We start from the raw sequence: 22,739 nt of genomic DNA on the forward strand, positions 1-22,739 counted from the left end.
ATAAAATGTGGTGCACAGTGATCAGTACGCCACAAGCACCACACATTGGAGGGACGTCACGCTGGAGCAAGAAGCCATCCGTCAGAGAACTGTGGCCTAGGCGAAGGCGAGTATGGAGGACGTCATTCGGCCGGCCGGTGTGGTCGAGCGGTTCTAGGCGCTTCAGTCTGGAACCGCGCGACCGCTACGAATCCTGCCTCGGCCATGGATGTGTGTGATGTCCTTAGGTTAGTTAGGTTTAAGTAGCTCTAAGTTCTAGGGGACTGATGACCTCTGATGTTAAGTCCCACAGTGCTCAGAGCCATTTGAACCATTTTTTTTTTTTGGATCTCATTCTGTCGTAGGCAACGCCCTTGCCGCAATGGATACACCGGTTCCCGTCAGATCACCGAAGTTAAGCGCTGTTGGGCGTGGCCGGCACTTGGATGGGTGACCATCCGGGCCGCCATGAGCTGTTGCCATTTTTCAGGGTGCAATCAGCCTCTTGATGCAAACTCGACCGAATAGTAGCGGCTGCGGTCAAAGAAATCCATCGTAACGACCGGGAGAGCGTTGCGCTGACCATACGCCCCTCCTATCCGCATCCTCAACTGAGGATGACACGGCGGTCGGATGGCCCCGATGAGCCACTTGTGGCCTCACGATGGAGTGCCCATTCTGTCTTCGTGGCTGAAAGGAGGTACGCCACGGCCGCGATGTGGGCTTTAATAGCTGCAGCTTATTATCTGTCTCTCCCAGCCACTCGCCTTCTCATCGATGCATGGCTCTGTGCCTCAAAAGCGATACGATAACATGCAGCCGGATAGCACACTGAACCAACTGAGGATGAAGGTATTCTCCTTGGCTGATACATCTATTCTTATTCCCCGGCAATTTGCATGTGCCCTGGTACTCCACAGAAAGACACCTCCTTCCCCAGCCTTTGTAGTGCCCGTAAAATTGCATCTGATTCCGCTTCGAAGACAGCAACGTCTTGAGGCAGTCAGACCTCGAGGACACGAACAGAGGAAACAACAGCGCAATCAATTTAGTCCTCCTGTTTCGACCCATTCGTAAATACAGCTGTAGAATTGTGGTGTTCAGTTGAATATAATAAAATAATGTATTAAAAACATATGCACGAGTGCAATCTCTCCTTTACTGCATCAAATCTAAAATTACTCTGGGCCTTTGCAGTAACCATGGTGGCAGGTGGTTAAAACGCTGGATTTGGGATTGTACATCCTCCACACCAAGTGATTCCAGCACACGCACACTCGGACCCCAAACAGCATTGTTGCTCGTGGACGATTTGAGAAAAGGCGTTCCAGAGGTGGACTACAACAGCATGGTTTGCAGGTGATGTCTAAGCTGCGGGAATGCACCTTGAGGAGCCGCTGCCGGGTGGTGAGTGGCGGTTTCCCCGCTCTGAGAACAGAGATTGGGCAAGGGGCTGGTCCTACAACCACCAGAGGCCAGGCTAATCCTCTCATGAGGGACAGCGCCAACAATATTCATGTAAAAAGGCTTCGCCGATCCGTGCAATGAGCATGCGCAGTCTAGCTGTGAACGCACGAAAGCTCTTTAAAACTGGAGCAGATGCGCTCTGTCTGCTCCCCAAGACCTGTGCCTGAGGTACTTTATGATATTCGATGCCTTCTGGGTTCTGGATTTCCGATCTCTCACGAGTGGTAAGCACGACAGACTCAAGAATGAGGCTCAGAAGCCTCAATGGGTCTTTAAAATGTAGAATGGTGCCCCTCGTATGCAAATACAACGACAACGATCAAAATGAACACACACATACACACTTATCTGCAGAAAACTGAAAACCCATCTTTTGCAGCCCACTCATTTACTCCACATTGTAAACTGTAACTGACAGATTACTGTCCACAAGTAAGGAACGCTATACAGGACTCCTTGCAGTAGACGTGGTATTGTTTATGGCTATGGCAAAAAGGGTAGCACTTAAAACACTGTCCTGAGTAACACTATTCTTCTGCTGAAAACAACGATCCGACTGCACGTCAACAAGTGTGGCCGAGCGGTTCTAGGCGCTTCAGTCTGGAACCGCGCGACCGCTACGATCGCAGGTTCGAATCCTGCTTCGCGCATGGATGTGTGTGATGTCATTAGGTACGTAGTTCTAACTTGTAGAGGACTGATGACCTCAGATGATAAGTCCCATAGTGCTCAGAGCCATTTGAACCATTTGAACCAGCACGTCAACAACTTGAGACCTATAAAAGCACTTAGACCAGGGCCGGCCAGAAATTCTGCACGCGTGCGGTGCTCCTGCACATGTGCAACTTCCGGGTCACAGCGTGCACGCCGCAGCCGTCAGCGTTCATGTAGTGCATGTTTCGACGCACAGATGTCGCTTTATCCACTTGCTGGAATACTCTGTACCGACGCATTCTAGTTGTTGTTGTTGTTGTTGTTGTAGCCTTCAGTTCTGAGACTGGTTTGATGCAGCTCTCCATGCTACTCTGTCCTGTGCAAGCTGCTTCATCTCCCAGTACCTACTGCAACCTACATCCTTCTGAATCTGCTTAGTGTATTCATCTCTTGGTCTCCCTCTACGATTTTTACCCTCCACGCTGCCCTCCAATCTAAATTTGTGATTCCTTGATGCCTCAGGACATGTCCTACCAACCATCCCTTCTTCTGGTGAAGTTGTGCCACAAACTTCTCTTCTCCCCAATCCTATACAATACCTCCTCATTAGTTACGTGATCTACCCACCTCATCTTCAGCATTCTTCTGTAGCACCACAATTCGAAAGCTTCTATTCTCTTCTTGTCTAAACTATTTATCGTCCATGTTTCACTTCCATACATGGCTACACTCCATACAAATACTTTCAGAAACGACTTCCTGACACTTAAATCTATATTCGATGTTAACAAATTTCTCTTCTTCAGAAACTTTTCTTCCCATTGCCAGTCTACATTTTATATCCTCTCTACGTCGACCATCATCAGTTATTTAACTTCCTAAATAGCAAAACCCCTTTACTACTTTAAGTGTCTCATTTCCTAATCTAATTCCCTCAGCATCACCCGATTTAATTTGACTACATCCCAGATCCTCGTTTTGCTTTTGTTAATGTTCATCTTATATCCTCCTTTCAAGACACTGTCCATTCCGTTCAACTGCTCTTCCAGGTCGTTTGCTGTCTCTGACAGAATTACAATGTCATCGGTTAACCTCAAAGTTTTTACTTCTTCTCCATGAATTTTAATACCTACTCCGAACTTTTCTTCGCTGACAGCGCTCTGCGCCCTCGGTGAGACTCTGTGGTTGGGCGAACTAGCATTTAGCAATTAGCGAGCGGACGGCTTGGACATGTGTCCTGCGTGCAGACTAAATGGCTCTGAGCACTATGGGACTTAACTTCTGAGGTCGTCAGTCCCCTAGGACTTACAACTACTTAAACCTAACTAACCTAAGGACATCACACACATCCATGCCCGAGGCAGGATTCGAACCTGCGACCGGTTCCAGACTGTAGCGCCTAGAACCGCTCGGCCCCTCCGGCCGACTGCGTGGAGCCTCAGTGTTGGTAGTACATGCATTGTAAAATGATGGTGGATGTACACTACTGGCCATTAATATTGTTACACCACGAAGATAACGTGCTACAGACGCAAAATGTAACCGACAGGAAGAAGATGCTGTGATATGCAAATGATTAGGTTTTCAGAGCATTCACGCAAAGTTTGTGCCGGTGGCGACACCTACAACGTGCTGAGGAAAGTTTCCAACTGATTTCTCATACACAAACAGCAGTTGAAAGGCGTTGCCTCGTGAAACGTTGTTGTGATGTCTCGTGTAAGGAGGAGAAATGCGTACCATCACGTTTCCAACTTTGATAAAGGTCGGATTGTAGCCTATCACGATTGCGGTTTATCGTATCGCGGCATTGCTGCTCGCGATGGTCGAGATCTAATGACTGTTAACAGAATATGGAATCGGTGGGTTCGGGAGGGTAATACGGAACGCCGTGCTGGATCCCAACGGCCACCTATCACTAGCAGTCGAGATAACAGGCATCTTATCCGCATGGCTGTACCTGATCGTGCACCCATGTCTTGATTCCTGTGTCAACAGATGGAGACGTTTGCACGACAACAACCATCTGCACGAACAGTTCGACGACGTTTGCAGCAGCATGGTAGCGCCTGCGATGGTGTACTCAACGACGAACCTGGGTGCACGAATGGAAAAACGTTATTTTTTCGGATGAATCCAGGTTCTGTTTACAGCATCATGATGGTCGTACCCGTGTTTGGCGACATCGCGGTGAACGCACATTGGAAGCGTGTATTCGTCATCGCCATACTGGCATATCACCCGGCGTGATGGTATGGGGTGCCATTGGTTACACGTCTCGGTCACCTCTTGTTCGCATTTACGCCACTTTGAACAGTCGACGTTACATTGCAGATGTGTTACGACCCCTGGCTCTACCCTTTACTCGATCCCTGCGAGATCCTACACTTCAGCAGGATAATGCACGACCGCATGTTTCAGGTCCTGTACGGGCCTTTCTGGATACAGAAAATGTTCGACTGCTGCCCTGTCCAGCACATTCTCCAGATCTCTAACCAATTGAAAACGTCTGGTCAATGGTGGCCGAGCAACTGGCTCGTCACAGTACGTCACTCACTACTCTTGATGAACTGTGTTGAAGCTGCATGGGCAGCTGTACCTGTACACTCCATCCAAGCTCTGTTTGACTCAGTGCCCAGGCGTATCAAGACCGTTATTACGGCCAGAGGTTTTTGTTCTGGGTACTGATTTCTCAGGATCTATGCACCCAAATTGCGTGAAAATGTTATCACATGCCAGTTCTAGTATAATATATTTGTCCAATGAATATCCGTTTATCATCTGCATTTCTTCTTGGTGTAGCAATTTTAATGGGCAGTAATGTAACTGCTAATATTCGGGTAGTGGAATTATTGATGGCTATATAGTTTTTGGAACTGGATGTCACATGATTAAGGTAATATCTGCGAAATACATTGTTTGCTCTTCCGCAAAATCTTTCTTTTGCTAACCATATGCCTCCTAGTAGTTAGAGCCAACAGTAGTTAGAATCTTTTGATTTAGCTGGCTGTAGTGCTATGAAGATTTTCTGTCAGTTAAGTGGCTTATGGAGTAATGTGGGTTACTGTTAGGATTTCTTCCAATTCAGGGCTATTCTTTTGGGTTAGTTATTGGAGTGATGATGTTATTTTAGAGCCGTCAGATCGCGTTGCACTTGTACTATATTGTGGGTAATAAATGAATAAGTTCAGTTTGAGTTGTCTCTGTCAGGGAAAATTCTGTATGTCCGTGTTAAAATGATAAAAATAAGTAACTAGGCAGTATCTTCAGTTGCATTCAGAAGTTTCGGTACGAAGAAAGAAGTTTCAGTAGGAAAGCCTGTTGAATAGCCGCCTCCAGTTGCGTCAGGTTGTCGGCAGCGGACCGAAATCTTTGGGATCCACACTGAGAGCGGTTAAAAAAATGCCTGATCTCTATCGACGGGACCAGACGACCGCTAACCATTTGCTTGAGGGTATTTCCTACACAGCTCGTTAAGTCGACTCTCCAGTAACTACTGGCGCATGTTCGGTTCTTTCCTGGTTTGAGGAGAGGTATCAAAATTGTCTCTCTCGACGAGCTGGTAAAGTGACCTGTTTGCCATATTAAGTTAAAACATATTTGAGGAGGATTTCCCTTGGCGCCCCTGAAAAACGTTGAAGCATGCAATCTTGAACTTGCTCGTGACTGGGTGCAGTATCATGAGTCTCAGACAGCTCCATTTCCTTCTCCCACTTGGAGAAATGGTAGTTGTAGGGCTGAGAATTGTGGGATCTGAGATCCAGCTTGCCACACACAGCAGTCGCTCGGTAACGGCGAAAAGCCAGATCCGGGCTGGCATTGGAACTGTCGTTTGTCGTGGTCTTCAGTCCTGAGACTGGTTTGATGCAGCTCTCCATGCTACTCTATCCTGTGCAAGCTTCTTCATCTCACAGTACCTACTGCAACCTACATCATTCTGAATCTGCTGAGTGTATTCATCTCTTGGTCTCCCTCTACGATTCTTACCCTCCACGCTGCCCTCCAATACTAAATTGGTGATCCCTCGATGCCTCAGAATATGTCCTACCAACCAATCCCTTCTTCTAGTCGTGCCACAAGCACCACATTTCGAAAGCTTCTATTCTCTTCTTGTCTAAACTATTTATCGTACATGTTTCACTTCCATACATGGCTACACTCCATACAAATACTTTCAGAAACGCCTTCCTGACTCTTAAATCTATACTCGATGTTAACAAATTTTTCTTCTTCAGAAACGCTTTCCTTGCCATTGCCAGTCTACATTTTATATCCTCTCTACCTCGACCATCATCAGTTATTTTGCTCCCCAAATAGCAAAACTCATTTTCTACTTTGAGGGCCTTATTTCCTAATCTAATTCCCTCAGCATCACCCGACTTAATTCGACTACATACCATTATCCTCGTCTTGCTTTTGTTAATGTTTATCTTATACCCTCTTTTCAAGACACTGTCCATTCCGTTCAACTGCTCTTCCAAGTCCTTTTGCTGTCCCTGACAGAATTACAATGTCATCGACGAACCTCAAACTTTTTATTTCTTCTCCATGGATTTTAATACCTACTCCGAACTTTTCTTCGGTTTCCTTAATTGCTTACTCAAAATACAGATTGAATGACATCGGGGATAGGCATTGGCAATAGTCGCTGCAAAATGCTCTGCCATCGCCTGAACAATGTCTCACGGCGCGGTTTGGAGGCACTCCTTTTTCAGCGATGCTGCTATTGGTAAACGACTCTGTTTACCGGAAATCCTCCTCGTAGATTTCCATACCTTTGCAGAACAATTGGAAAAGTTGACGGAGTCCAGAAACGCTTGCCATCATCTTTTCTTGCTCTCCTTCACTAGGTGTTGAGCCTTGGCTCTAGCGACCCGAAAGGCTGTGAGGTTGTTTGCTGTTGGGTATTACTTAAACCGTCGAAGAGCAGCATGCCCGTCCCGTATTGCTGAGCAGCACTCACCAGACCACCAAGGCCTCCCAAGATGACCTGAGGACTTTGAGATGATCGATCACTGCTGTAATGTGGCCCACCCATTGCTGGACACATGGTGTTCAAACACAGCCAACTGGCTGAACAGCTGTCATCTAGTGCAGCTGATCATTCATTTAGGTGATTTCTGTTCGTGTAATGATCCATCCAGCAGGTGGATGCGGAGTGGGATGTGGTCGCAGGAATGAAGGTAATCAATGAATAGTGCTGACTGCGGTTGTGTGGCAGAACCGGTTTTCTCGACTGACTCTTTGAGAACGGAAACAAACGAGGCAGCGAACGTGGGCGGCTGCATGACCTTGTATATCTTTTTGGCTTCACCATACGGGATGAGCTTTTTGGTTTTATCTGCCGGATCTACCGTACTTCAAGAAAGACATTGCAGTCCCTAGACAGGGTAATCCCGAGAGCAACTGACACTATTCGGAAGAGGTGAACAATGAACTCGGTCATGGGCGGTTTTACTATATTTGCCACAAGTGGCTTCTCCGTTACAATCGAGAGTAGTGTGCCCGAAGTACTGGCTTTTAAGACAATAATTGGGTTGGGGAAATAAAGCCTCATGCTTAGGCGAAGGAAACCTGTCTTGAGACGCTCTGGAAATTTGGTGCTGTTAAACGCAAGTATAAAAAAGTCAGACTTGAAAAGATCGCCATCCACCCTTTTTATGATATTTTGCACAGTGCCTTCCTGGGACCACTCAGTTTTCAATTCTTCTCAGGGCATATCAACCAGACACATGAAAGTTACAACATCTTTGCTATAATTCAAGATGTTTTGCAGTTCAGTTTCAGTTGCATACTCCATGAGGCATTGAGCTTTCTGGAGGTTCTTGACTTTTTGGGAGCTAGACGTTTCGGCCAGCAGGGTCCTATTCCGCAAATGCTTGACAGATCTGAAGATTTCAGCAATGCCCTCTAAGCCTTTTTGTATTTAGAGTGGTGAAACTTTATCGAAGCTGCCATCTTTCTGTTTCACAATTATAAACACATTCTGACAACCAGCATGCGTTCTGTTACTATTAGTGAGTCCCGAAGACTGGATAGCCAAGCCCCCTTATTAGACGGGGTGTTGGTGTCTACCAGTGGCCCATGCATTCCGCTGGGAGAAGGAAGACAAAATTTCGAGGGATCCATCCCAGTCCCATGAGCAGCTAGGGAAAGAGAGCCCCAGGTGCCCAGGTAAGCCTTGTACAACTGAAGTGCGGCAGGTTCCTCAGTCCGCTAGCAACTGTTCCACCTCAACAGCCTCCATCTCACCAGCGCGCAGCACACCTTCAGGTTGAAGGTATTTTTTGTAGATGTCTTTACCGCCCTCGCGATCCATTCGGTCAAGCCAAGATCCCCGTTCCACTGCCGCACCGCACGATGGTCGCTGAAGCATGCCCAGAGCTTATGGTTACAGGGCACTGACGGAGCTTTCCAGACCCAGCCCAGGAACCCTGGGGTTGCCAAGCCCGTACCCAGCAAACGAATACTGGGGCCTTGAAAGCGCCAAACGGAGAGTGAGAAATGGACAAATAGAGTATAAAACTGATCAGCGTGAGGTCTGCTTTACCAAAAGAATGTAATTGCTCAAAGTTAATTATTATAATGAAGTAAATCTTAACTTCATCTATTCATATCGGTCACAAGATGTTACATTGGTGTAGAAATTGTGAAACCGTTTCTTTCATGCTCAAAAAATAAAATAATTATAAAATAACAGTATAAACCGGAACGCCTCTTTCCCTTGATGTATGTCGGCCGCGGTGGTCTCGCGGTTCCAGGCGCGCAGTCCGGAACCGTGCGACTGCTGCGGTCGCAGGTTCGAATCCTGCCTCGGGCATGGATGTGTGTGATGTCCTTAGGTTGGTTAGGTTTAAGTAGTTCTAAGTTCTAGGGGACTAATGACCACAGCAGTTGAGTCCCATAGTGCTCAGAGCCATTTGAACCATTTTTCTCTTGATGTACACTCCTGGAAATTGAAATAAGAACACCGTGAATTCATTGTCCCAGGAAGGGGAAACTTTATTGACACATTCCTGGGGTCAGATACATCACATGATCACACTGACAGAACCACAGGCACATAGACACAGGCAACAGAGCATGCACAATGTCGGCACTAGTACAGTGTATATCCACCTTTCGCAGCAATGCAGCCTGCTATTCTCCCATGGAGACGATCGTAGAGATGCTGGATGTAGTCCTGTGGAATAGCTTGTCATGCCATTTCCACCTGGCGCCTCAGTTGGACCAACGTTCGTGCTGGACGTGCAGACCGCGTGAGACGACGCTTCATCCAGTCCCAAACATGCTCAATGGGGGACAGATCCGGAGATGTTGCTGGCCAGGGTAGTTGACATACACCTTCTAGAGCACGTTGGGTGGCACGGGATACATGCGGACGTGCATTGCCTGTTGGAACAGCAAGTTCCCTTGCCCGTCGAGGAGTGGTAGAACGATGGGTTCGATGACGGTTTGGATGTACCGTGCACTATTCAGTGTCCCCTCGACGATCACCAGAGGTGTACGGCCAGTGTAGGAGATCGCTCCCCACACCATGATGCCGGGTGTTGGCCCTGTGTACCTCGTATGCGGTCCTGATTGTGGCGCTCACCTGCACGGCGCCAAACACGCATACGACCATAATTGGCACCAAGGCAGAAGCGACTCTAATCGCTGAAGACGACACGTCTCCATTCGTCCCTCCATTCACGCCTGTCGCGACACCACTGGAGGCGGGCTGCACGATGTTGGGGCGTGAGCGGAAGACGGCCTAACGGTGTGCGGGACCGTAGCCCAGCTTCATGGAAACGGTTGCGAATGGTCCTCGCCGATACCCCAGGAGCAACAGTGTCCCTAATTTGCTGGGAAGTGGCTGTGCGGGCCCCTACGGCACTGCGTAGGATCCTACGGTCTTGGAGTGCATCCGTGCGTCGCTGCGGTCCGGTCCCAGGTCGACGGGCACGTGCACCTTCCACCGACCACTGGCGACAACATCGATGTACTGTGGAGACCTCACGCCCCACGTGTTGAGCAATTCGGCGGTACGTCCACCCGGCCTCCCGCATGCCCACTATACGCCCTCGCTCAAAGTCCGTCAACTGCACATACGGTTCACGTCCACGCTGCCGCGGCATGCTATCAGTGTTAAAGACTGCGATGGAGCTCCGTATGCCACGGCAAACTGGCTGACACTGACGGCGGCGGTGCACAAATGCTGCGCATCTAGCGCCATTCGACGGCCAACACCGCGGTTCCTGGTGTGTCCGCTGTGCCGTGCGTGTGATCATTGCTTGTACAGCCCTCTCGCAGTGTCCGGAGCAAGTATGGTGGGTCTGACACACCGGTGTCAATGTGTTCTTTTTTCCATTTCCAGGAGTGTATACAGGCTGTCCCAGGAGGAATCATAAATATTCAGGGACATAAGAAAATTAAGGTCATGTGGCTAATGGCCTGGTGGAAATATTTCAATTTGACATCACTGCGACGAGTTGCATCTTCTGAAAACGAACGGAACCCGATTTTCCTCGAACTGTCACCAATCCAAGTGGCAAGGCCGTTGTCATTCAGGGCTATGAGAGGAACGATCATTAGAGGCGGGAAAATTCTAGTAAACATGGGCTCTTAATTGCATGCCTTAACAGCTGCGAGCCTTTCTTCATCTTCGCTATTGTGAAACACATTGAAACGTCCCCTTAGAACAGTTATACATACCTGTGCTTAAACTGACACACAATATTTTTGGCGCAACGCAATCTGACTTTCAAAAACCCCTACAAAAGAATGGCCCTGACTAACATTAACCTATACGTTTCACAAATCACTTACCTCACAAAAATCTTGGTTACTCGAACTACTGCAATACAGAGAGCGCCACTACTGCCAGTTAAATAAAAGATTCAAACTACGGAAGGCACTAACTACTGATAGGCACAGTTAGCAAATGAAAGATTTTGATAGAGAACAAACAATGTATTTACCTCAATAGTGTTCTAAAGTGATAATATATATAGCAGTTCATGACATCCATTCTTACAAATTTCAAAACTCCGCCATCTCTCTCCCCACATCCACCACTGCTGGCGGCTCACCTCCAACTGCGCAACGCTACGCGCTGTTCACATCCAGGTGCCCAACACTACAATGGCAGACAACAATGCAAACCAGCCACAGACTGCACACAGCACAGCCAGTGATTTTCATACAGAGCGCTACGTGGAGTTACCAATAAGAAAACCTAAATAGCCTACTTACAACATCTCTTCTACTGATCGAGTGTTCATAGTTCTTAAGATATGCATTTAAGACCCCATGTATAGTAGGCAAATTTTTCTTGTTTTGGTCCTTACTACCTCACTCAAAAATATGGAAAGCAAAGAGCTTTCAGTAAAAAAAGATTTGTTTTGCAGTACCTAAGACGAAAAAGTGCTCATAGCTCTTAAGGTATGCATTTTTGTAACCCATATTTTCTAGACTTTACTACCTCGAAATATTGTTCCTGTCCTGTTCAGAACATTGACCATTCTTCCTGAGACATCCTGTATACCTCTAATAATAGTAGAATACTGATCGCTATTTAAATATACTATTTTTCATGCTTTCAACACAAAACATTAAAAAAACATTGAAATAACAGTCCAGTTGTCTTGAAATGGCCATACATATCATTTATCAGGTCAACATCCTTTTTTCTCAACACCTACTAATCGTACAGGAGAGACTGAGGTATCTTGGAAAGGTTTTTAACCAGCTTCTAACACTCCACGCCGATTTTGATCTGAAACATACTATTTGTGGAAAATTTTGACATAAAAAGGCTTAACCATCCTAGGCAAAAGGGCATCATGGGCACACAGCTTCATACCAATATTTTACGAAGCTAACTTATTAATCAAGAATAAAAGACTACATTTTCATATTATCTTACTAAAAATTAAATTTTAGTGGTTTTAATGTACTTATCAACTGCATTTTTAATAGATATTAATCGTGACCACTATGGTAGTCCATTATCTCCTCCCGTCGTACAAGTTGACTTTTCTGAACGATATAGGAGGGTTGGAACTTTAATCTTCATCTACATGGATACTTTGCAAATCACGTTTAAGTGCCTGGCAGAAGGTTCGTGGAACCACCTTCACAATTCTCTATTATCTCAATCTCGTATAGCGCGCAGAAAGAATGAACACATATATCTTTCCGTACGAGCTCTCATTTCCCTTATTTTATCGTGGTGATCGTTCCTCCCTATGTAGGTCGGTGACAAAAAAATATTTTCGCATTCGGAGGAGAAAGTTGGTCATTGGAATATCCTGAGAAGATTCTATCGCAACGAAAAACGCCTTTCTTTTAACGATATCCAGCCCATATCCTGTATCATTTCTGTGACACTTCTCTCCCGTATTTCGCGATAATACAAAACGTGCTGCCTTTCTTTGAACTTTTTCGATGCACTCTGTCAGTCCTATCTGGTAATGATCCCACACTGCGCAGCAGTATTCTAAAAGAGGACGGACAAGCGTAGTGTAGGCAGTCTCCTTAGTAGGTCTGTTACAATTTCTAAGTGTCCTGCCAATAAAACGCAGTCTTTGGTTAGCCTTCCCCCACAACATTTTCTATGTGTTACTTCCAATTTAAGTTGTTCGTAACTGTAATACCTAGGTATTTAGTTGAATTTACGGCTTTTAGATTAGACTGATTTATCGTGTAACCGAAGTTTAACGAGTTCCTTTTAGCACTCACGTGGATGACCTCACACTTTACGTTACTCAGGGTCAACTGCCACTTTTCGCACCATTCAGATATTTTTTCTAAATCGTTTTGCAGTTTGTTTTGATTTTCTGATGACTTTATTAGTCGATAAACGATAGCGTCATCTGCAAACAACCGAAGACGGCTGCTCAGTTTGTCTCCCAAATTGTTTGTATAGATGAGGAACAGCAAAGGGCATGTAAGACTACCTTGGGGAACTCCAGAAATCACTTTTGTTTTACTCGATGATTTTCCGTCAGTTACTACGAACTGTGACATCTCTGACAGGAAATCACAAATCCAGTCACATAACTGAGACGATATTCCATAAGCACGCAAATTCAATACGAGCCGCTTGTGTGGTACAGTGTCAAAAGCCTTACGGAAACCCAGAAATACGGAATCGACCTGAAATCCCTTGTCAATAGCACTCAATACTTCATGTGAACAAAGAGCTAGTTGTGTTTCACAGGAACGATGTTTTCTAAACCCGTGTTGACTGTGTGTCAATAGACAGTTTTCTTCGAAGTAATTCATAATGATCGAACACAATATATGTTCTAAAATCCTTCCTCATCTCGACGTTAACGATATGGGCCTGTAATTTAATGGATTACACCTACTACCTTTCTTGAATATTTGTGTGACCTGTGCAACTTTCCAGTCCTTGGGTACGGATCTTTCATCGAGCTAATGGTTGTATATGATTATTAGGTATGGAGCTAATGCATCAGTATACTCCGGAAGGGACGTAATTGGTATACAGTGTGGACCAGAAGACTTGCTTTTATTAAGTGAATTAAGTTGCTTCACTACACCTAGGATATTTATTAGTGGCAACTATTTATTTACAGTTCGTACACAATAGATACGTGTTTCAAAGTTTTTTCTGACCTTCAAAGTATTCATCAGCATTGTGTATAACCCGTTGCCAGCGATGTGGAAGTCGTGGGATACTCTTAGCAGTGCCAGTTGTTTGACAGTTGGAGCTGCGCGGTCTATTGCCCGACGAATTTGTAGCTGTTCTGAAGCGAATGCTGTGAAGTGTTTCCTACAGTTTAGAAATAGAGTTGAACTCACGAGGGCTTAAGTCACGGGGGTGCAATGGGTGATATAACACTTAGCAGCCCTCATCAGTCAAACAAATCAGTAACATCTTGCACTGTACCCCTGCCCGCACTCACATCGCTGTTGAGCTCACGAGTCATGCGTCGGTGGGAGGATGAGTGGCTGGAAATGACTGACAATAAGCCCCGTTTAGTCAATCCCACAGCGCGTGTGTGGTGTACTTCCTTGCAGCCCCGTAGATGGGACGAGGTTCTCCTCACTCGGCTTCGGATATGCCACAGTCCTATGACGCATGGCTTCCTGCTCCGGCGAGAGGACCCTCCAATGTGTGGTGCTTGTGGCGTCCAGGTCACTATGCGCCACGTTTTATTGGATTGCGTTTTATTTTCTGACCAGCGGGCCGCGGCTGACTTGCCGGTGGATCTGTCATCTCTTGTAGGAAATACTCAAAGAATGTGTTTAAAGTTTTAAAGTTCTCTGACATGTCCAATGTTTTTACCAAGATTTTAGGGAGAGGGGTGACTGGTTCGCCCACATTTTATGTAAGTCGCCAGTCAGTGACAATTTCCTGTGGCATCCTTGGCGCTCCTTTCTCGTTTTCCCACGTTTTGTTTTCTTATACAGCATTTTTCTTGTTTTCTCGCTTCCTTTGCGTGTATGCTTCCACTTTACTAAGTTTGTCCACATTCGTTTCTTTTAATGTATGTCAGGGCGCTGACGAACTCGATGTTGAGCGCCCGTAAGCCCCAACACACACACACACACACACACACACACACACACACACACACACACACACTTCTTACCACGGCCAACGCGTGGCCGACGGCCTCAACAATCGAGGATAATGGGGTTCGCGTAGAGTTGCCAGTGCTAACAGGCAACCAACACGGCATGAAATAATCGCTGAAATCGACGTGGGACGTAGGACGAACGTATACGTTAGGACAGTTCTGTGAAATTAGGCGTTAACAGGATATGATATTAGACAATCGACGCGACTTCCTTTGCTAATAGCACGACATAGTCTGCAGCGCCTCTCGGGGGCTCTTGGCCTTATCCGTTGGATCCTAGACGACTGGACACCGTGGCCTGGTCATATGAGTCCCGATTTCAGCTGGCTAGAGTTGATGGTAGTGTTCGAGTGTGGCGCAGACACCACGAAGCCATGGGCCCAAGTTGTCAACAAGGCATTGTTCAAGCTGGTGGTGGTTCCATAATGGTGTGGGCTGTGTTTACACAGAATAGACTGGGATCACTGGTTCAACTGAACCGATCATTGACTGGAAATGGTTATGTTCGGCTACCTGGAGATCATCTGCAGCGATTCATGGACTTCATGTTCCCAAACAACGATGCGTCATATCACCAGGACACAACTGTTCGCGATTGATCTGAAGAACATTCTGGACAGTTCGAGCGAATGATTTGACCACCAGATCACCCAACACGAATCCCATCGAACATTTCTGGTAAATAATCAAGAGTTCATTTTGTACAAAAAGTCCTGCACCGCTGATACTTTCACAATTGTGGACGTCTATAGAGGGCAGCATAGCTCAATATTTCTTCAGGGGACTTCCGAACACCTGTTGTGTCCATGCCATGTCGAGATGCTGTACTAAGCCGGGCAAAAGAAGGTCTGACACGGTGTCTGGAGGTATCCCGTGCTTTCTTTCACCTCAGTGTATAGTTCCATGGAAATCCATACCGGTAGGCCGCTCCAGAGATGAGAAAATGAGATTCTTTATTACTTGTATGTATGCTTTCCCTATGATTTATTTGAATACTGGAGAATGCAGATTTTGAAAAGAAGAATCAACCAACAACTCGTTGACACTATGGAGTTTAAGTTTCACTTTCGCGCGAAAATAATTGTTCCAATTTGTCCTCAAAACCAACAATTGTGCATCTGTCAGAAAATGGTGAAAAGAAAATTCTTGTGGGTGTTTTGGGGTCAATCCCCGCAGCTCCAACAATGTGACGACCGTTTTTCAGTGATAACCCTCGTAAAAGATGACAATCAACACACTCCGTGTGAGATTATCTCTCCTGAAGAAATAATTCCGCTGTCTAAAATGAAGATTTAGGGCAAGATTTCTGGAAAAGCGTTGAAATCTGTGCTTAAATCTTGCTACTGAGAAGGAAAGACGTGCTAAAGAAAGTAAAAGGCATGCTATAGGAACAAAACGACGTAAGTAAGAGGAATAAAACAAATCAAACAGCTACCTGATTATTGTTCAGAGGCAGGTTCAGACTTCTCACGTCATGACAGTAGCTCCTATATAGATATGGACGTTTTGTTTCGCGAAGAAGTATCCGAAGATGATGAAAGGAAAAATCAGTGGACGTAACAAAGTATATTATTTGCAACATATCTAGACAGCTTAGTCTCAGTAACTGAACTCTACCGTACTAATCCTACAATCCTACTTTCGTGGAGAAGGAAGTATTATTTTTGTACAAGTATTTTTAAACGTTACCTTCAAATATACGAGAGACTTCAGGTCAATATCGTGTTGGGTAAATTGGCTATAATACAACAGTATCATAGAGGGTTATTTCAAGTGCTTTATTATACAGTCATTCATTTTTACCCATGTTTATCTCAAGGGGGGGGGGGGGGCGGAGGTAAGGAACTGCTCAGCGAGGCAAATTTCTCTATAATTAACAATCCTACAGAGCTAGAATTTCGAAGGGATATAGGTAATAACACAACCTGACTTCAATTTGATATCATGGGAAACTCACTGGCCTCAATATTAGAAAAAAACTGAAAATTGCGGGACTTTATCCCCATTAACACTACATACTTAACTTACCACATAACACCTACCCACAACACCACCAGGAGGGCAGTGATTATAATGTTTTGGTTCATCGGTGTAGGTGTTAGTTTATTTAATGCGGAATATCTTCGTATTCTGAACTGAATTCTCTGAATTCACATGGTGTATGTTTCTACTTCTTGTCAAATGAACTTGCATCTTACCGGCTTCCTACTTACTTCCATTCTCCATCTAATTAATGCATCATCAGTTGCTGTCCGAAAGGTGCTTTGCGACCTTCTCATCTTATTTGTTTTCATGATGATGTGCTGAACTAAGAAGTATAATAGTGCATACTACCTAGATACGGAATTGTTCCTATAGCGCATTTGGTATTTATTATTAACTGCTAGAAATAATCGGTATAGAACGTCTATTTTACTGTAGCCGACATTATTTATAGCGCGAAGTAACTGTTGGCCCACGTACAAAACTAACAAAGTGGTTACACTAGTCAATCTTCCATGCACGGTATTTACATCATTCGATCCGAGGGTGTCACCAGCACTACGAGTGGAAACGCCCGTATAGCTCGAATCAACAAGGATGCAACTAACTCTTTCAACATTTTGTTCCAAGAAACGATACTTGCTCCACAAGCAAACATTTCACTCGCTCAAGTGAACAGTTTGAATGCTGCCTTGTAATCGATTTTAGTCCTTTACTACCGTCGTTCACCGAGCTGTAGTAAACTGAACATTACTATCTATTTGTTTGGATGCGTCAACAAGTACAGTAAGACATGGTATAAAGAAGGGTAGGAAGGTATCATTAAACCCATAGGATCTGCCACACCATACTGGCAATGCGGTATTCGGATTGCACGTCGCGAATTTCTTGACAAAGAGAACGAGGAAGTCACACCTCTGCAATCGCGAGTGGCAGAACGCTTTCGCCTCCACGCCATCCACTCTCCAGTTAGGCAACTTCCCTTTTCAGGCAACACGTCTGTCTGACCAACTTTTTCAACGAGCTTCTAATTAGATCAGACTGGCAATTAAATAAGATGTTGCGAGGTTCTAAAATCGCACTGCTTAATTAAGTTACCTGACGGTGTTACAGAAGTACAGCAACGGGCTACTTTACCCTTCGTCTCTGTATTGTCTCGTCTTCGTTGGCAAGAAAGTCTAGCCAGCCATGTGAGACTGTTGTATTCCATCATAATCGTTGTTGTTCCACGCATGAGAAAACTGGGCGCCTGTGGTTCTCACTTTAATCTAAGAAGTTGTATGCTACCTCTAAAATGAAAACTGTTACTTGATTATACCATAAAGAGCAACATTTGCTGCTGATTAAGTCATACACGGAAGTTGCCCTACTTACAAAATGAATAAGGCCCAAATTAATGTAACGCAACCTGACTAATCGCTGTTGTGGCTCTCAGATACCAAGACTTAAATACTGCAACGGAATTTGTATTAGATACCTGGAATAATTTAATACTGGCCACTGAAAACAGAATAAATCTTCCTCACAGCCTTTAGCTCTCCTCTATTAGTAAAATATCGCTCTAAGCTTGTGCATTCAGTTATCTTTCTCAATGGTGAGCTTCTAATGGCATCGTAACACAAATTATGTAATCCAAATGTGAGGCAGCTGTCCTTTCGAAGTTCTCGAGATTACTTAATTTATGTGACCTGCAAACAGCTTAATAATACGAAGAGTAGCTTATTTATCAGTATTTGTTATGAGCAAAAATTTAGTTATATCCACACAAAGAATTCCTGCAAAGCCTTGTACTTAGTCGTATATATTATCTCAAAAGTATGGAGCCTCATGTAACTGAATGTACGAATTGAATAAGTCTGAAATGAAATGTATAAGACTTAGGTTAACTTGGATTATTATTTAACCACACACATAAAAAAAAAACTGCGTAGCTTAACTTGATTGCAGTGACTTAAAACGTGTGCTGTCTTTAGCACACCCATTCAAAGATCTGTGCGTTAACGTACATTTGGTGAATGAAAGTAACGCCTTGCTCAAGAGATAAATGTAATCCATAAAGGTAATGGAGATTACCTGCTGAATCACATTTAGGAGAGCCACCCTGCCACAGCGTTTAATACTTAATCCAGACAGATTTCGATAAGCCACCACGGTTCGCCAGTATTTAATAATGAAAAACTGCTACTTTTGTCCAGTTTCGCCTCTTGAGTAGAGCTTTGTTTTAATGAAATATCTCACATATGCAAACCATTGCTGCTTTCATGTATGTATTGCTCTCTGTCTCTCTGCCTTAATGTATATAAATCCAGACACATTGAACAGTACACCACTTAATACCATAAGAAAGTACATCTCATTACTATCACAGTGCCGAACGCAATGGAAAGAGCCACGATCCTTGTTCGCCTTCAGAATTCACAAAAGCATGGCCAGCGACATCGGGCACTTAGCTTCTCATTGGCCAGGCCGCTGGTACATCAAAGAATCTCAGCAGATACCCTACGCTAGGAGACGCCGTAGTGAAAGTCGAACAGTGAGTTCAAAGATAAGAGCAATGGCTGTTCACGTATAACCGACATGGAGCAAACTGAAGTTATGGAGTTTGGAAAATTTGCAAATGTAATAGAGAACTTTCAGATTAGACCGAGGTGGTAAAACTCATGTGGTAGCGATATGCATATACACAGATGGTGGTACTTCGCGTGCACAAGGCATTAAAGGTGAGTGCATTGGAGGAGCTGACATTTGTGCTCAGGTAATTCACATGAAAATGTTTCCTACGTGATTATGACAGCACGATGGGAATTAACAGACTTTGAACGCGGAATGATAGTTGGAGCTAGACGCATGTGACATTCCATTTCGGAAATCATTAGAGAATTTAGTACTCCGAGATCGATAGTGTCAACAGTGTCAGAGAGTACAGAATTTCAGAAACTACCTCTCACCACAGACAACGCAGTAGCCTATGGCCTCTGCTTAACGACCGAGAGCAGCGGCGTTTGTGTAGAGTTGTCAGTGCTAACAGACAAGCAACGCTGCGTGAAATAACCACAGAAATCAATGTGGGCCGTACGACGAACGTATACGTTGAGATATCGCCTCCAGCGCCTCTCTGGGCTCATGACCATATCGGCCGGGACCCACAAGACTGGAAAAGCGTGGCCTGATCCGAGGCCCGATGAGACCAGATTTCAGTTGTCAAGTAGTCAACGCAGCACTGAGCAAGGCGGTGGTGGCTCCATAATGGTGTGGAGTGGAAACTGTTATGTTCGGCTACTTGGTGGCCATTTGCAGCCATTCATGGGCGGGATTCTCATGGACGACAATGCCCATATCATTGAGCCACAATTGTCTGCGAGTGGTTTGATGAACATTCTGAACAGTTCGAGCGAATGTTTGGCCACCAAGATCACCTGACATGAATCCCATCGAACCTTTATGGAACATAATTAAGGGGTATGGTCGGATGTGATAAGGAGTGGGGATCGCAGTCATTAAAACAAAGACGTTTTTCGTTCTGGCGGGATCTTTTCACGAAATTGTACTCACCAACGTTCTTATATGAATGTGAAAATATTGCGTTCTCGCCAATGTATAGTCATGCTCAAAAGTATCCGAACGACCTGAATTGCATTTCGCCTGATTCGCATGCAACCCACATAACGCAGCTGTCTAGCAGGTCCTCTAATCGCTCCTTGGTACAGTCGTTTGACTATTGAAAATGGTTCCAACAAATAACTACCAGAAAACGCTGCTCTGTATCGCAGTAACTCAAGATGTAAAGTAATACTACGATACTAGAAATATCAGGGAACACCTTATTACAGATAAGACTGTCCTTAAGGCTTGTAAGCTTACTTTTATTGCAATAAATGACATACCAGAAATGTTACCACTCTCATTATTACGTACGATAGGTAATGCACGTAGTAAGTTCGTCGTATTCAGGATTTCCTCATCAAAGTAACATACCGTACTTGTTATTTAACACAAAAAGACATTAAAAATTTAAGTTATTCACGAGCAGCTAGTTGAGAAAATACACTCCTGGAAATTGAAATAAGAACACCATGAATTCATTGTCCCAGGAAGGGGAAACTTTATTGACACATTCCTGGGGTCAGATACAACACATGATCACACTGACAGAACCACAGGCACATAGACACAGGCAACAGAGCATGCACAATGTCGGCACTAGTACATTGTATATCCACCTTTCGCAGCAATGCAGTCTGCTATTCTCCCATGGAGACGATCGTAGAGATGCTGGATGTAGTCCTGTGGAACGGCTTGCCATGCCATTTCCACCTGGCGCCTCAGTTGGACCAGCGTTCGTGCTGGACGTGCAGACCGCGTGAGACGACGCTTCATCCAGTCCCAAACATGCTCAATGGGGGACAGATCCGCAGATCTTGCTGGCCAGGGTAGTTGACTTACACCTTCTAGAGCACGTTGGGTGGCACGGGATACATGCGGACGTGCATTGTCCTGTTGGAACAGCAAGTTCCCTTGCCGGTCTAGGAATGGTAGAACGATGGGTTCGATGTCGGTTTGGATGTACCGTGCACTATTCAGTGTCCCCTCGACGATCACCAGAGGTGTAAGCCAGTGTAGGAGATCGCTCCCCACACCATGATGCCGGGTGTTGGCCCTGTGTGCCTCGGTCGTAAGCAGTCCCGATTGTGGCGCTCACCTGCACGGCGTCAAACACGCATACGACCATCATTGGCACCAAGGCAGAAGCGAATCTCATCGCTGAAGACGACACGTCTCCATTCGTCCCTCCATTCACGCCTGTCGCGACACCACTGAAGGCGGGCTGCACGATGTTGGGGCGTGAGCGGAAGGCGGCCTAACGGTGTGCGGGACCGTAGCCCATCTTCATGGAGACGGTTGCGAATGGTCCTCGCCGATACCCCAGGAGCAACAGTGTCCCTAATTTGCTGGGAAGTGGCGGTGCGGTCCCCTACGGCACTGCGTAGGATCCTACGGTCTTGGCGTGCATCCGTACGTCGCTGCGGTCCGGTCCCAGGTCGACGGGCACGTGCACCTTCCGCCGACCACTGGCGACAATATCGATGTACTGTGGAGACCTCACGCCCCACGTGTTGAGCAATTCGGCGGTACGTCCACCCGGCCTCCCGCATGCCCACTATACGCCCTCGCTCAAAGTCCGTCAACTGCACATACGGTTCACGTCCACGCTGCCGCGGCATGCTACCAGTGTTAAAGACTGCGATGGAGCTCCGTATGCCACGGCAAACTGGCTGACACTGACGGCGGCGGTGCACAAATGCTGCGCAGCTAGCGCTATTCTACGGCCAACACCGCGGTTCCTGGTGTGTCCGCTGTGCCGTGCGTGTGATCATTGCTTGTACAGCCCTCTCGCAGTGTCCGGAGCAAGTATGGTGGGTCTGACACACCGGTGTCAATGTGTTCTTTTTTCCATTTCCAGGAGTGTATATGAACTTCAAATGTCACGACGAACCATCTCGTTCCGCATATGGATTCAAACCCAGGTCATGCAGACTAAGATTTCGTGAATGACGGAAACTAACAGTCATTCCTGACTAGGCATACAGAGAGTGATATACCTAGAATTTAGGCAGTATCAGTTAGCAAATATCAACTTTAAATTACATAACGTAAACATTTTTAACGGATGCGAATTCCTGCCCAGCATCTATTGTCCCTGTTAACGAACTACGAGAGATGTTAAATATTGCTTCTTCACAAGTAACGTACGTGAAATGCCGTGAGGTAAAGCTTTGTGTTGGAGAGGGATGCGAAACCCAGAACCTAATCGGATTGTTATCGAAGCACAATCAACTGTGACATATCGGATTTTCTCGGCAGTAGCTAGATGTTTTAACTGAAATGACTAGACGAAACACTAATTTTTTCCTTCCCAGGACTCCGACCCGCACCTATCGCTGTTATATTCTATAGAAAACGGACTATAAATACGGGTTTGTTACACCAGCAGCGATATGTTTCAACTAGAAATAATATGACGAAGAGTTCAGTGCTGACTGGGAATCGAACCCCACACATATCGTT

At 45.5% G+C, this 22,739-nt stretch overlaps 1 pseudogene; it reads left to right on the forward strand.

Annotated features, from left to right (window-relative positions):
- The first annotated feature begins 343 nt into the window (after positions 1-343).
- On the forward strand, positions 344-461 carry LOC126285523 (5S ribosomal RNA; annotated as a pseudogene).
- Positions 462-22,739: the final 22,278 nt, after the last annotated feature.

This window comes from Schistocerca gregaria, chromosome 8 (genome assembly GCF_023897955.1).
Source record: "Schistocerca gregaria isolate iqSchGreg1 chromosome 8, iqSchGreg1.2, whole genome shotgun sequence".
Lineage (NCBI taxonomy): Eukaryota > Metazoa > Arthropoda > Insecta > Orthoptera > Acrididae > Schistocerca > Schistocerca gregaria.